Raw genomic sequence first — 13,881 nt, forward strand, 5'->3', positions numbered from 1 at the left:
AGTAATCGAAGAAAATAGAGGAAATGGAGATTAAAGAAGAGAAGAAAGGGGATTCAAGAAAACTGAGATTTCATTCATTTCAATCCTAAGGTAAGTCTTGCCCAGTACATTGTTTTATATCTTAACATTGTACCAACCCTATCCCATTTACTAGCTAGCAATACAGCTGTATCTAACATTTTGATTCCCTTGCAAGTGTTGTTGGGTACTGCTGGCGTAACTCCCTTCACTGCTGGCAGTACCAATCTCCTCAATTGAAATCCCTAACCCCATTTCTAATTCTCCCTCGTTTTCTCCAATTTCTGTATCTCTTAGGATCATGATAGAAGCATGTGGGTTTCACATGAAGGGTAAACCAACACATTCAAGCGTCCAAAGGAACTTAGAAACCACCTGCACTGCACAAAACTACATATATTACTAATGCAAATAAATATGTAAAATTAAGAGTAAACGATATAAATATTTCAAAAAATCAAGTAAATTATGAAATTAAAATTTATGAAAACATAAAACATTTTAAATATTTTCGTGATAATATAAATATACGTATAGTTAAACCTCAATATTTTGAATTTTAATTTATTTGTTGTGAGGCAAATATGTTTGAAATTGGCAAGCAACCTGGTATGCAGCCCTTAGGGTTGTGTTGAAGGTCGTGGATACATGAAGGGCCCAGTGGAACATGGCTCAGTGGTCACTGCCTTTCCTTTTCATGGCTCATCAACCCTAACCCACTTCCCATACCCAGAAATAAATTAAAAGAAAATAGAATCTTGAATTTGGGGGCTCCAGATGTTGATTGGTGTTAATGACTTTTGGAGTGTTAAATTTTGATTTTGAATCATTGTACAATAACAGGATTTCTTCGTTTTGGTTTTGTCTTTATAAGAAAAATTAATATAACAATGCCTTTTTTTTCAGTTCATGAAAACGCGTGGCCAAGTTACCAAGACATATATAATTTTTCTAAAAAGAACAATTAAATTATAAATCATAAATCTTAAAAAAAACATTGAAATAAAATAAAAATAATAATAATAATTTTTATCTGACATATCGAGCTTTTTATTACACGAGCGTGATGTCTGGGAGAAGTATGTTTACATGTTTTGCAGTGGATGAAGAAACCACCACAGTTTTTCAAAGGTTGGGTCTTATTGCTCAGCATCTTGCCTTGATTTTAACAAACATCAGCATTTGTAAATATCCATAACCAGTCAGAGATTGCAGCCATGGCATTGCTCTCTGTTTCTGAAACAAAAGTCAATCCCACGAGTAAAAAATCAAATGAAATTATCTGCATGCAGGTTAGTATATGAAAACAACAGCTAATTAGACTGCATTGATGCAGTAGGGTAATTTCCAGGAAACTTCAGCTAAGCACATCATCTTTCCTTTTCACCCAACATTTAATTAATTAGCTTTCTTTTTATTTGCATATAAAACTGGAGCAATGTCTCTCTTAACCATCAAACGGGGCCTAATTCGTAGCCCTTTTGTGGTCTTGTTTGCCTAAATCCTTAATACAGCCCGTAAATAAAGGGTTGCAAAATAAACATTAAAAAAATAAACTATTAGGCCCAAATTGCACCCAAATAATTTTTAGAGTAAAGTACATAAATGTTCCTCAAATTATAGGGTATTACTTTGTTGAGTATCTTGACTATTAAAAGTTACAAAATAGTCACCTAACAATTCATATTTCCAAACTAATCATATTTCGTTAAAAACTTGGCCGCCGTTTGAGATGGATGTTAATTTGTTGATTGAGATATGATAAAATCCGATCCCATAATCATTTTAGCTATATTTTATGGATATAATTTTTGTTTACATTATGTGATCGAATTAGTGCTTGAAACATTATGTTGGCGAGCCAGTGCTTGAAAGCAACGACGGTATCAGTAGATATCATTAAAATATAATTTTATCATATCTTATTGAGAAAATTAATGTCCAACACAAACGGACGTCAATTTTCTAATGGAAAAGGACGACTTTCAAACATATAAATAGTCAGTGACCATTTTATAACTTTTAATAATCAGGTGACTCAACGAAACAACATCTTATAATCAAAGTATCGTTTCATAACTTTTAATAATTATAAGACTCAACAAAGTAACGTCTTATAGTTGATATACCATTTGTATACTTTACTCTAATTTTTTATTTTATACTTAGTTATAGTAATATATCCCAATTAATCGAGTTTTAAAGGTTGAGTTTTATTAGAAATAACGCTTTGAATTTCGTTTGATTTGATTTAAAAAATTTATTGTATGATAATCTTGATAGAATAAAATAAAATAAAATCAAGCGAAAAACATAAATTTTTAATGGTCTAAAGTTATGTGATACGTGTATTTTTTTATAATCTTCTTATAATATTATCACCGATCAAAACAAAATTTTCTCTTCCGTTTATATTTTTTCTGTTAATAGTTTTTCATATATATATATATATATATATATATCTTATTTTTAAATTTTGATTGATTGCTTACATCATGATTTGATTAAACTTATTCATTGAAGAATATAATTAGTTAAGACGTGTGCAACCTTTTTTATGAGGAAGAAGATTACTTATTACCTAATCATCCGTATAAATTGTTTTAATTGATAAACATTTTGTCAGTAATAGAAATTTAAAGTAGCTTTTTATCGTGTAAATAGGAATAGTCGAAATCCTGCTCGTCTGAATTAATGTATTCGGACAACTTTTAAATTATGATCTAATCCGCATTATTATTATTTGGATCTATCTCTTTATTTCCTTACAATTCTTTAGGTAAAATCCAATTACTCTACTGGGATTTGCCAAAGGATTATATATATATATATATATATATATATATATATAATGAGTCTAGAGCGTACGTCGTGCACTAAAATTAATTTTTTTAATTATCTAGTTTAAAATTTAATAAGAATATAATCAAATTATATTTTTTATTAAAAATTATAATTGTTTTTTTTAAAATTATTTGTTTAGGATTGAAACACTTAATTTATAAAAGCTTACAAAATTATCACAACAACCGCCATCAAAACCAATAACCAACGACCCTATTCATCATCGAAATATCGTGTTCTAAAAATATATATAATCGTCGGAGAACTATATCCTAAAACTGATACAAAACCTAAACAAATATTTTGCACATTTGGAGTGCGCGGAGAAATGATGCAAATTTGGTGCGTGAAATCAAAGATATTAGGATGCATCTAGTGGGAACTTCGATTGGGAAGGAATATATGAATATTAAACTTTATATAGATTGATTATTTTGTTTTATAGGTGAGTTGTTCATGTTTTTTTTCTCTTCGAGGACATCTGATAAAATTGAAACGATATAGAAAAGATTAGCATAACCATTGCGTAAGGATGATACATACAAATTGAGATTGCTGTTTTTTTGGATAATGACAACTCATCATTTATCTCGTTTTTTTTTTCTTTTTGTGAATTCGTCTTCCCTAAATAATTAAAAATACAAATGTAATGGAAGTATTAATTATATATTTTATACGTTAGATACAAATGTAATAGAAGTATTATAATTCACTATTCAAATACGTAATTAACCCTATTTGGGGATGTTAGTACGTGAAGGAAGCTTCACATTGCTACTAATGTCCTCCATAGGGAATGGCCATTTCCCCAATTGGATGTATTAAAGGAGAGGATACTCTATACCATTTGCAATAGAATGATAATTCTTGTTTTATAAAAAAAGTTTGAATTTTAAAAATATATATTAAAATAAATAATCTTAAAATTCAGAATATATATTATAAAATAAACATAGAGAAACGTCACGAAAAAGATAAATCTTTGTAAAACCATAATGAACAATGAAGCCTAAAACAAAAGCATGATCTCATGCAATTTGCAATAGTTTTGTCGGCATTGTTTTAGGGTTTTAATCATGTTTTTAATGGGTTAACCTAATTTCACAAAGAAACCAACTCCCACAATCATGATGATTGAAGCTGAACGTCGAAACTTATATTATCATTTGAAATTATAAGAGATAGTGGAGATCCCGCCCCCCAATCTCCATAATCATAATAAGAAAGTGAAAAACAGCCCACCAGTATCTTTAAATTTTAAAAAAATAGATAAAGTGAAAATTAATAAAAATAGTTGAAATTTTGGTAGGTTAAAGGGTGGCGATGTGCTGACCAAGCATTCTCTTGATGTGTTTCATATTGCCACGTGAATTGTGGGATTTTTCATAGCTCTATGAGAGGGACAAACCCACGGAGAGTAAATTGCCTTTTTTTTTTTGTTATACTCCTAGAATATGTAATGCATTAAATATAACTTTTATAAATAATTTCGTGGGAGTAATAGATTTTTTTATTTATAAAATCAATTAGTTTTATTAAAGATAAAAAAATTTCAAATTACGATGAAGATGTATAGTGATTAACTATAATAAATAAACATATAATGGAAACATTTTTTATAACCATTATAAAATTATTTTTAATAAATGATGGAATTTGATGGGTTATATCAATTCTTTTTATTAGTAATGATAGTCATCCACCAAACCACCCAAGAAAAATATCATTCATTCTATTCCCTTTACAAACTCAACCGATAGAGTACAGAAAAAGATAAGGAAAAGGGTTTAAGCTTAATGGGTCTTGATGATGCATGTAATACACGCCTTGTTCTAGGGCTAGACTCCCCATCGTCCCCAGAAACTCCACCCAAGACCAACGATCAAACGTCCACGAAGCCATCAGCCATGCCGGCTCCGGTGACGAGTTTTGAACCATTCCTTTCGCTTGGTCTTTCCGGTGAGAACCACCGAGTTACAGTCACCAAAAAGATTGACGTGAACAAAGGTGGTTATCTTGATCATCAAGTCCACCGTGAAAAACCACCCACCTCCGCCGTCGCTGGTGATTTATATCGTCCAGCTTCTCCTGATCCTAGTGCCGTTTCGTCGTTTTCTAGTGGTATGGTCAAGAGGAATAGAGACCTTAGCAGCGAAGAAGTAGAGTTAGAGAAGAATTCATGTAGAGTTAGCGATGAAGACGAAGATGGCGTCAATGCAAGAAAGAAACTTAGGCTCACCAAAGAACAATCGGCTCTTCTCGAGGAAAGCTTTAAACAACACAGCACCCTCAACCCAGTACGGCTCTATCAGAATTCACTGTTTCTCATATATTTATCGCTGTATCAGCTTTCGATTAATTAATCTCTTTTTTGTTTTATAAAAACAGAATCAAAAGCAAGCTTTAGCAAGACAAGTAGACTTGAAAGCGAGACAAGTTGAAGTCTGGTTTCAAAACAGAAGAGCCAGGTAATTATAACCTAAGATAATAAAGTTTTTTCCTTTCTAAGCTTTAATTATCTGAAAAAATGATGAACTTGACATTGAACATTACAGGACGAAGCTTAAGCAGACGGAGGTGGATTGTGAGTTCTTGAAGAGGTGTTGCGAGACGCTGACAAATGAAAACAGGAGACTGCAAAAAGAGCTACAAGAACTCAAAGGCTCAAAGCACTGAAAATGACGGTGCAATCCTTTTACACAAACATGCCGGCGGCGACTCTCACGATGTTCCCGTCGTGTGAGAGAACCGGCGGCGATGGGAATCTCAAGAACCTGTTTCCCATTCCTTCAAAGCCTCATTTCTTTAATCCTTCTGCAGCATGTTAATTAATTTAAGTTATTTAGAACTTAACAGCAAAAGAAAGTGAATCAAAAGTAGTGTAATTAATTAAATTTTAGACATCAATAGAATAATTACTGATCAATGTAAATGATAATTAGAAATCTATGAAGGGATTTTGTTGGTAGTAACTATTATATGTATTCCATGTTAGCTAATCTTTTACTATTGATTCTTTTATTCAATATAGTAATGTAATTTATTTTTAATTTTGAGTGTTGGACCGATATATATTTATTTTATTAAGCTAAGGTGATTACAAATCAATATTTGCTCTAAATGCTTTCAACAATTTGATAATGAACGTTAAATCACTCTTGCCGTCGCAGGTGCTCGAACCCATAACCTCTAAAACTACTGATGTAAGTTGATTCATACAAATGGCATATATTCAAGCTTAGTTTCAAACACAAAAGTTGGAAATCTTTTTAGTTGAACACGTTAGTTGAAAATCCACCATGTGTTTACGTAGACGAACCTTCTTCTTACATACTTGTCATAAAATACTTTCTAGTACTTAACAAATTACAAATATTTATAAACAAATGGGCCATCCGAGTTTGATGATTTACCGCTGTTGGTGTCTGGAAATGAGAAAAATAAGAAATTCAAATGAGTTGGTGGGCATAATCAAGTGAGAGGGGGAAAGGGTGTGGGGAAGAATGAGGTTAGCTCACGTTTATGTGTCTTTAGTCAAGTTGTTTTCATTTGAATGAAAGATAATAATAATAATAATAATAACCAATCTCATTTTTTAAAATTTATCGAGTTGATTCGGATTTTATCTTAAAGTTTAGGTAATGATTTTAGATCTAGTAGAATTTCCCTAAATTTAATTCAAATAACAAGTGGAGGAGTGTTATATTCATGTCAAATTTGGATGGACTAAAAATTTGACTCGTTATCATTCATAATAAAAACAAAGGAAAATTAAAATTTAAAGATCAATTTAAGAATAAAAAATTTTAAATACTAACTTGAAAATTGATGTTTAATTCAAATAACAACTTAAAAGTAAAAACTATTTAATTACCGACTGAAAAAGATAATTAATTCAAGTACGAATATATATATTTAAGCCTATGTAAAATAATTGAGTCCACTAGAGCAATTTCCTAGAAAAAATAGTGACTTTCCGGGAAAGCACTCTTTTATTCTCTGCCTGTATTCCTCTTCTTTATCATCACTTTCATCACCTATTTTATTTACCATTGCCATCTTCATCACATACGAATCTTCAAGCCTTTATCAAACTTTCAAACACAAAAATAACTATTCTTTTGACGTTTGCTAGAGTGTTATTATTCGTTATTTTTACTCATTTTGTCTGTTTCAAACTTTGGTGATTATAAAATATATAAATAAGGTTTGTTTTTCTTTTATTCTTTTTCGTAAATTAAGGTTTCTTTTAAAAATAAATATATAATAAAGAAACCCACGTTTCTTTTTGCATTAAACGGCACACCTCCTCTTATTAGGGATGGCTTGATTGCCATTTCTTCCTGCATCAATCAATCTTTCATCGGCCTTTTCAAATAATATATATATATATATATATATATATCTAAATCAAATTATTTATATTTAATTTGGTTGATAATTATAAGTTCAAATAACTATTTAATTTGATTTATAACATGGAAACCAAATAAATGAATCGTGTAACTTTAATATATAGATATCTTTCAACGGTCCATGTTGCTTTCAACAATGACGTGTCCTACTTAAATTAAGATGTAGAAATTGAGAAATCAAACCCAATGATGTCAATGGCATGTGATTTGTTGCCTTTCATTCAGACATTAAAGGATTTGCTTTTCAATTGACATTTCAATTAACATGATTTGTTTTTCAATCAAACATATTCTTAAAAATTAAACAAAAAAAAAACATATTCTTAAAAGGTGTATTAGTGCGTAATATATATATATATATAACTTCTGATATATTCGTATAAATTTCTCACGATTTTTCATATAATTGTGTGAACCATTTAGTATTGATAAATTAAGAGATATCTTTTCGTAATAGATTTCTCATTACACAGACATCCTAAAGTACAATATCGAACATGTTAAGTGTCTGAAATCCATATGTAATAATATAATTCATATATGTATATTTTTTAAAATTTTTATATCTTTTTAAAATTATTGATCATGCAAAAATAGATAGTTTAAATTGACAGAAGAAAATAAAAAAGCATTATAAAAATAATGAAAATAATCACAATATCTATTTCCAATCATAAAACAATTTTAAAAAGAGATAAAACTGAAAATTTACATTATATATAAAGATGGATACTAACTCATATTTGGATTCCAATAAATGTTACTATTGGAAAGGAAAATATTAGGCATGGGCTTTGTGCATATTTAATACTGCAAGGGCTAGTGGCCCAATTCTCGTGTTTATCATCAGTTTTACTATATGCCTAAACCCAACCCACTAACAATTTTGATTTTATTTCTTACCTTTAAAAATAATAACCCATGTACTAATATATATACCTTGGAAGATAGTATACTAATACAAAATATAGCATAAAAAAATGGGAAAGGGAAGCAGATAAAGCTAAAGCACGTATGTAATATAATATACCAAGGTTAGGGTTGATAAGTTAAATTATTGAGGCGTGTGTTTTGAGTTGAAGAGACCAAGCTTTCTAGAGATTGGTGCAAAAGCTTAGAAGCCTTGCAGACAAAGAAGAAAACCATAGCATGCTAAGAAATGTTTAGAATCTGTCCATTGGCTTCCAAACTCGAGTTAAATGGCACTCAAGTACACCATCTAATACTGTCCACAAAACTTGTCGACAAATCGAAACCCGACACTCATAACCCAGCCTTTCTTATAACCCATATTTTTTGTTTGCTTCAATTCCCTTCGCCAGTGTTCTTCAGGAACCACATATATCTTCCTTGTCCACCTCTGCTAACATGCTTGCCGCAGATCTTTTCAAAGACATCAGCTGAGAAGCGAGCTTAAGTGTTGTTGTTGAATGTTGTAATAATGGGTGCGTTTACATTTGTAGCGATTCTTTTGATTCTTGCTAATTTCGGAGCTTTTGCATTTGCTCGTGGAATTTCCAGTTTCTCCCATCACCAGACTGTTTTTTCTTCCTGCAAAACCTCTTGTAATTACACTTTGGATGAGAAGAGAGGGATTCCAACCGGATCAAATCCTTTGCACAACAGGTAGAAATTTAAGTTCAATGATTCACTTTTTTTCCTCCTGTTTTCTGATATGTTTCTCATTCGAGATATGAAATATACAAATTAGATGGTTTGTGAAAATGAATGGTTTTTTTTCATGTTTTTATTAATTTCAATTTTTTTGAATTATCATATCTAATGATATATATAATTAATATATGTTTCTGTTTTGAAAATATGATAAATTGATCTGACATGTGGTTGCATGAGTTGTCTCTTATTTTGATGTTACGTGCTTATTATAAGCAAACCATGTCTTTACCATTCAATTATTATTGTCGTGTCCCTGTAAATTGAATTAACCCATTTTTCAATGAAAATCAATCCATTTTCATTTGTTTATTTCCATCACCCCTATTTAGGAAAGATGCAGGCCGATGATGAAAAGAAACATCATATAAACCTGAATTTTATATTATTTTATCTTCTAATGATTCCATCAAATCCCACGCGTGCTATAGACAACATTTGAATAAGGTTTTTTTTATATAAAAAAGTTTAATTAAAAGTATCTTTTAATTAATTAATCTTTCATGGATATCTCACATATGTGTGTCTGGTATTGTGTTGGGTTTATTCTAATGTTTCTCTATGCAATACTATTCTACTCATAGATTCTTATGAATTTAATCATATTTTGATGTTGATTAGTTATTTTATTCTATTATTAACTATTTATTTAGAACCTAATTCGAAATTTGAATTCTCACTGTTAAGTTCTAATTGTCTAGTTTTAGAGTGTGTTTTACTGAATTTGTACTTTGTTTAATTTTTTGAGGTATTTAAATCTAAAATTTAACGTACATTAGATTTTGTCTTTATTATAGCGTGGTTAAAAATATTTTCTATAATTTGTTTTAAAAAAATCATTTATTAAATGATTCATATGCAAATCTAGTAGTCTTTATATATATAATTATAAGTATTTGATCTATTGATTAACTAATTCGGATCGGATAGTGTATAAATTTATTATAAGGGTGATTCTTCTAACTCAATCTATTCCATCAATAACATGTTCAGTTCTTATTCAATGATTTTTAATTGTTTTTTAAGATTATATAAAAATATGAAAAAGATAAAAACATCATATAATTTTAAATAATATTTTTAACTTTTTCTAACTAATTTAATACTCTAATCAGTGATTAAAAAAAGTTAGCATAAATCGGACTTACATGTGATAATAATATACTACATGTTTACTCAAATTCGATTAAATCCAAAATATAAATTTCAAATTTTGTTCAAATTCACACACACACACACACACACATATATATATATATATATATAAATGATTAACGATGTTCGGTTTGACCGTTTTATGTTTTTAATTTTTTTAAAATGTTTGTGTTATTTTAATTTAACAATTTTGTATATTTACAAAATACAGAATGAATCTGACAACCCACGAAGAAAATATATTTACAATAATAAATAAAGATAATTTAGTTAAAGATAAAATTACAATAAAAAACCTATTAATTTGGCCAATACGGTTGCTTGATTTAGAGTCATATTAAAGCTTGTGTTGCAAGTCATTCAATATACGTACTCTTCATAATCAAAGATCACAAGCTGATTCTTTGAAAGAGAAGAGGACTGTAAATTCCTTGAACAACAAAGCTTTTGATTAACGCATAAAAGTTTCAAGTATTGAAACAAGACTTAAACAGCATCCAACGTAAGGTTGTGCCCACTTGTCGTACGCTGCTGTTTCGTTTACTATCACTTATAACCAACAATCATTTCTTGGTAAAATCGGACTAATAATTCAAACGGGTAAATTATTTAGCCCTAAAAGATAATTCAAAAATTATTTTAGGATATATGCCATTTGTTACAGTGTACGTAGAATTTGTCACATGGGTGTGACAAGTTTCATAAAGTATATTAAAAAATTGAAACTTGTCACGAGGCATGACAAGTTCCATACAATTTTGTTCCATATCATATGACGAGTTCTAATCTTTAATATATTTTATGAAACTCATCACGTGTGTGTGACGAGTTTCACGAACACTATAATAAATGCCGTAGATCTCAAAATAATTTTTGAGACATCCTATTGAGCTAAATAATTTACTCACTTGAATTATTGTGCTGATTTTGCCTCATTTCTGGCTTTAATAATTTACTCACTTGAATTATTGTGCTGATTTTGCCTCATTTCTGGCTTTTTTTTTCAAAACTTATCCTAGGGGCCCAAATGACTTTGATCATAAGGGTTTCATACCATCGGTAGTCCTTCCTAGATTGTAAAAATAGGAAATATCCTCAATTACAGTAAACATTTATAATCATAATTGTAAATTAAACACATAATTAGGACAATTTCCTATAATAATTGAAACAAAACTAACAACTTAAAGATTACATAAGTACCATACAAGGAAACATTAAAATATAACCAAGAAAACTCAAATAAAAATAGATACAAATAGATCTGATTGTATTGATAAACGAATCACAAAAGGAGATCAAGCTATTGAAAGACCACTAACAAACCGTAAATTAGAATCGAGTGACGTGAAAAGCTATACACGAACACATAACAAGTATCTAAATCCAATCTGAGGGTCCAAAGAAGGGAAGATCAACAATATATCATATAAGCGTCGTATTGATCAGACGTGGCAATGTCTAATTTGCCCTTAGAAAAAGATAAATGAAAACAACGACCAACAACCGAAAAAAGTGCCCAAAAGGCTGAGGAAAACATATCATATAAGCAGACTTATTGAAAATAAAAAACAAGAGAAAATAAAATGACAATAAAGAATACCGACGGTCGACAACCAACATTAAAGTTGGTGCCACCGCAGATCAACAAAGATAGAAAGAAAAAGAGATGAACAGCTTACCAATAAGAGAAAACTAGGAGAGAAAACTAGCTACCATTTTTAAATAGTTGTAAATCTTTAAACTCCCAGAGAAATTTTTTGAATAGTCTATAGTCTAAAGTGATTATAAATTTATCTCTAGTTTATATATATATATATATATATATATATATATTTTGGATAAATCAGAATTTTATATATTTTAGTTCATACATAATTGTTTGAATTTGGAATATCTAGTTCATATACTCTAAAGTTGCAATACAGTGTATATGGTCCCTAGTCTCTAGTTTTAATGACTACCCTAATGCAGTTGGTGATAAAAATATTATTGTTATTCATTGACATCCTGTGTTCGAGCATCAGGAATGTCAGAGGTACGAGCGTTCAATATCAAAAGGTTGAGAGCTATTTTTGAACTGATACTACATTGTCCTTATCCTAGATTAATAAAAAAATATTTTATGTAAGATGTAATTACAATAATATAAATGGAATAAAAATTGACTTTTGACCTTTTATGAAATCTCTAATTTTCAATTCCAAAGAGCATAACTTATTTCCCTAAGACCCAATTTTTGCATGGCTCTATTACGGTATATATATAATATATGTACGTAAAATATATGACATGAAACCAACGGTATATACCAGACAATTTAGCTTCCGACCGTGTACTCCGGTGGGGTAACCGGGTATCTTGACTTGTCGGTGCAGTAATCGTAGATCATGTGGTTCATACGAACCCACCGGTATCGTCTAGCTTCCATGGCGTTAAGGGCTTGATAAGCAGTGCCCTCCCACCAGTTCCTGGTGCTTGCGGCATAATTTGCGAGGCTTGATACTATTTGACTCCAATTTAAACGATTTTTATAATCATATACAAAACATATATATATTTTTTTTTATATTTTTTTCATATGTGATATACATATGAGTTGAGTTGAGTTGAGTTTATGAAATTACAACTTAAAGTCAATTCGAGTCAAGTTTTTTTTATTCGACTCGATTCAAAAAATCGAATATAACTTGAAATTTTTTCGTGTTGAGTTCATGAAATTACAACTCAAATTCAATACGAGTCAAGTTTTTTCAAGTCGAGTCGAAAAAAATTAATTTTTCGAGTCAAATCGAATTTTACTCACCCTTACATGTTTTAGGCCAAGTTTTCCTTAATAGGAACATCATAATAATTGATTCACCAAAGGAAATTGTTTACCCTTAAAGGTTAGGTATGGATTCTGGGGTGGGTAGGAATAATCGTCCTCCTAAAAATTTTAAATTCTCATATGTTTTAGATATTTTTGATTGAAAATTTATTTAATCATCTTAAAATTTTACAAGTAGGAACTTTTTTTAAAGTTTACTCCTGATATAAAATTTTCCATCACCTTCCGGTTGTGATTCCTGTCATGGAAAATCTGGAGGAGGTAAGAGTTTTCATTCATGTCTATAGTTCTTATGATACCTCAATCACACTGGGCCTGGCCCATTTTCTTGTAGGCTGAATGGACACAAAATTATGATCCACAGGGAAAGCCCTATTTATTTAATTTCACAAAAAACTCTAATTTACAAATTTATAAAATAATCTATTAAAAGATCTATTGATTGATCAATTGATTAAGTAAGAATGATCATATTATTCTACTGTATACAAATTCAAGTCCCATTAATCTTGAAAATATAATAAATCTCTACCTAATAAAAAGAAATATAAACTACTAAAGTAATCATTAAACAATCATATCCATTAAAAACATATAAATATAATTTAATACTTATGTAATCATTAACCCATCATTTGAAAGAGAGAGAGATGAAGAGATACTATTTACTATTAATCTAAATTACACTGTCGTTCTTTTCTCCTAGAATGTACATAAAAAAGAAGATACGGTGGAAGTGACTGCTCGCACACAATAAATCACAAAGCAATTCAATCTTTTTCAAGTTTTAATAGCAACAGATCGAATGAAAGCGAAAACCCAATTCCCCCCACAGCTGTGATTTCATGTCCTTTTGTATGAATTTGGTGGGAAGTTGTCTGGTATATTTCTTTGATTTCACTGCTATTCTCAGAAGGCTTCTGTTTTAAAATCTTTGTTCGTCTT

At 29.9% G+C, this 13,881-nt stretch overlaps 1 non-coding gene and 1 pseudogene across 1 annotated transcript; both read left to right on the top strand.

Annotated features, from left to right (window-relative positions):
* Nucleotides 1-3,326: 3,326 nt before the first annotated feature.
* LOC120141013 lies at nt 3,327-3,427 on the top strand. Its single transcript, XR_005517750.1, has one exon. It is a non-coding gene; the product is annotated as a U6 spliceosomal RNA (small nuclear RNA).
* Nucleotides 3,428-4,583: 1,156 nt separating this feature from the next.
* On the top strand, nt 4,584-5,749 carry LOC120140637 (annotated as a pseudogene).
* Nucleotides 5,750-13,881: the final 8,132 nt, after the last annotated feature.

The sequence above is a fragment of the Hibiscus syriacus genome, unplaced genomic scaffold (genome assembly GCF_006381635.1).
Source record: "Hibiscus syriacus cultivar Baekdansim isolate YM2019G1 unplaced genomic scaffold, ASM638163v2 tig00110788_pilon, whole genome shotgun sequence".
NCBI lineage: Eukaryota > Viridiplantae > Streptophyta > Magnoliopsida > Malvales > Malvaceae > Hibiscus > Hibiscus syriacus.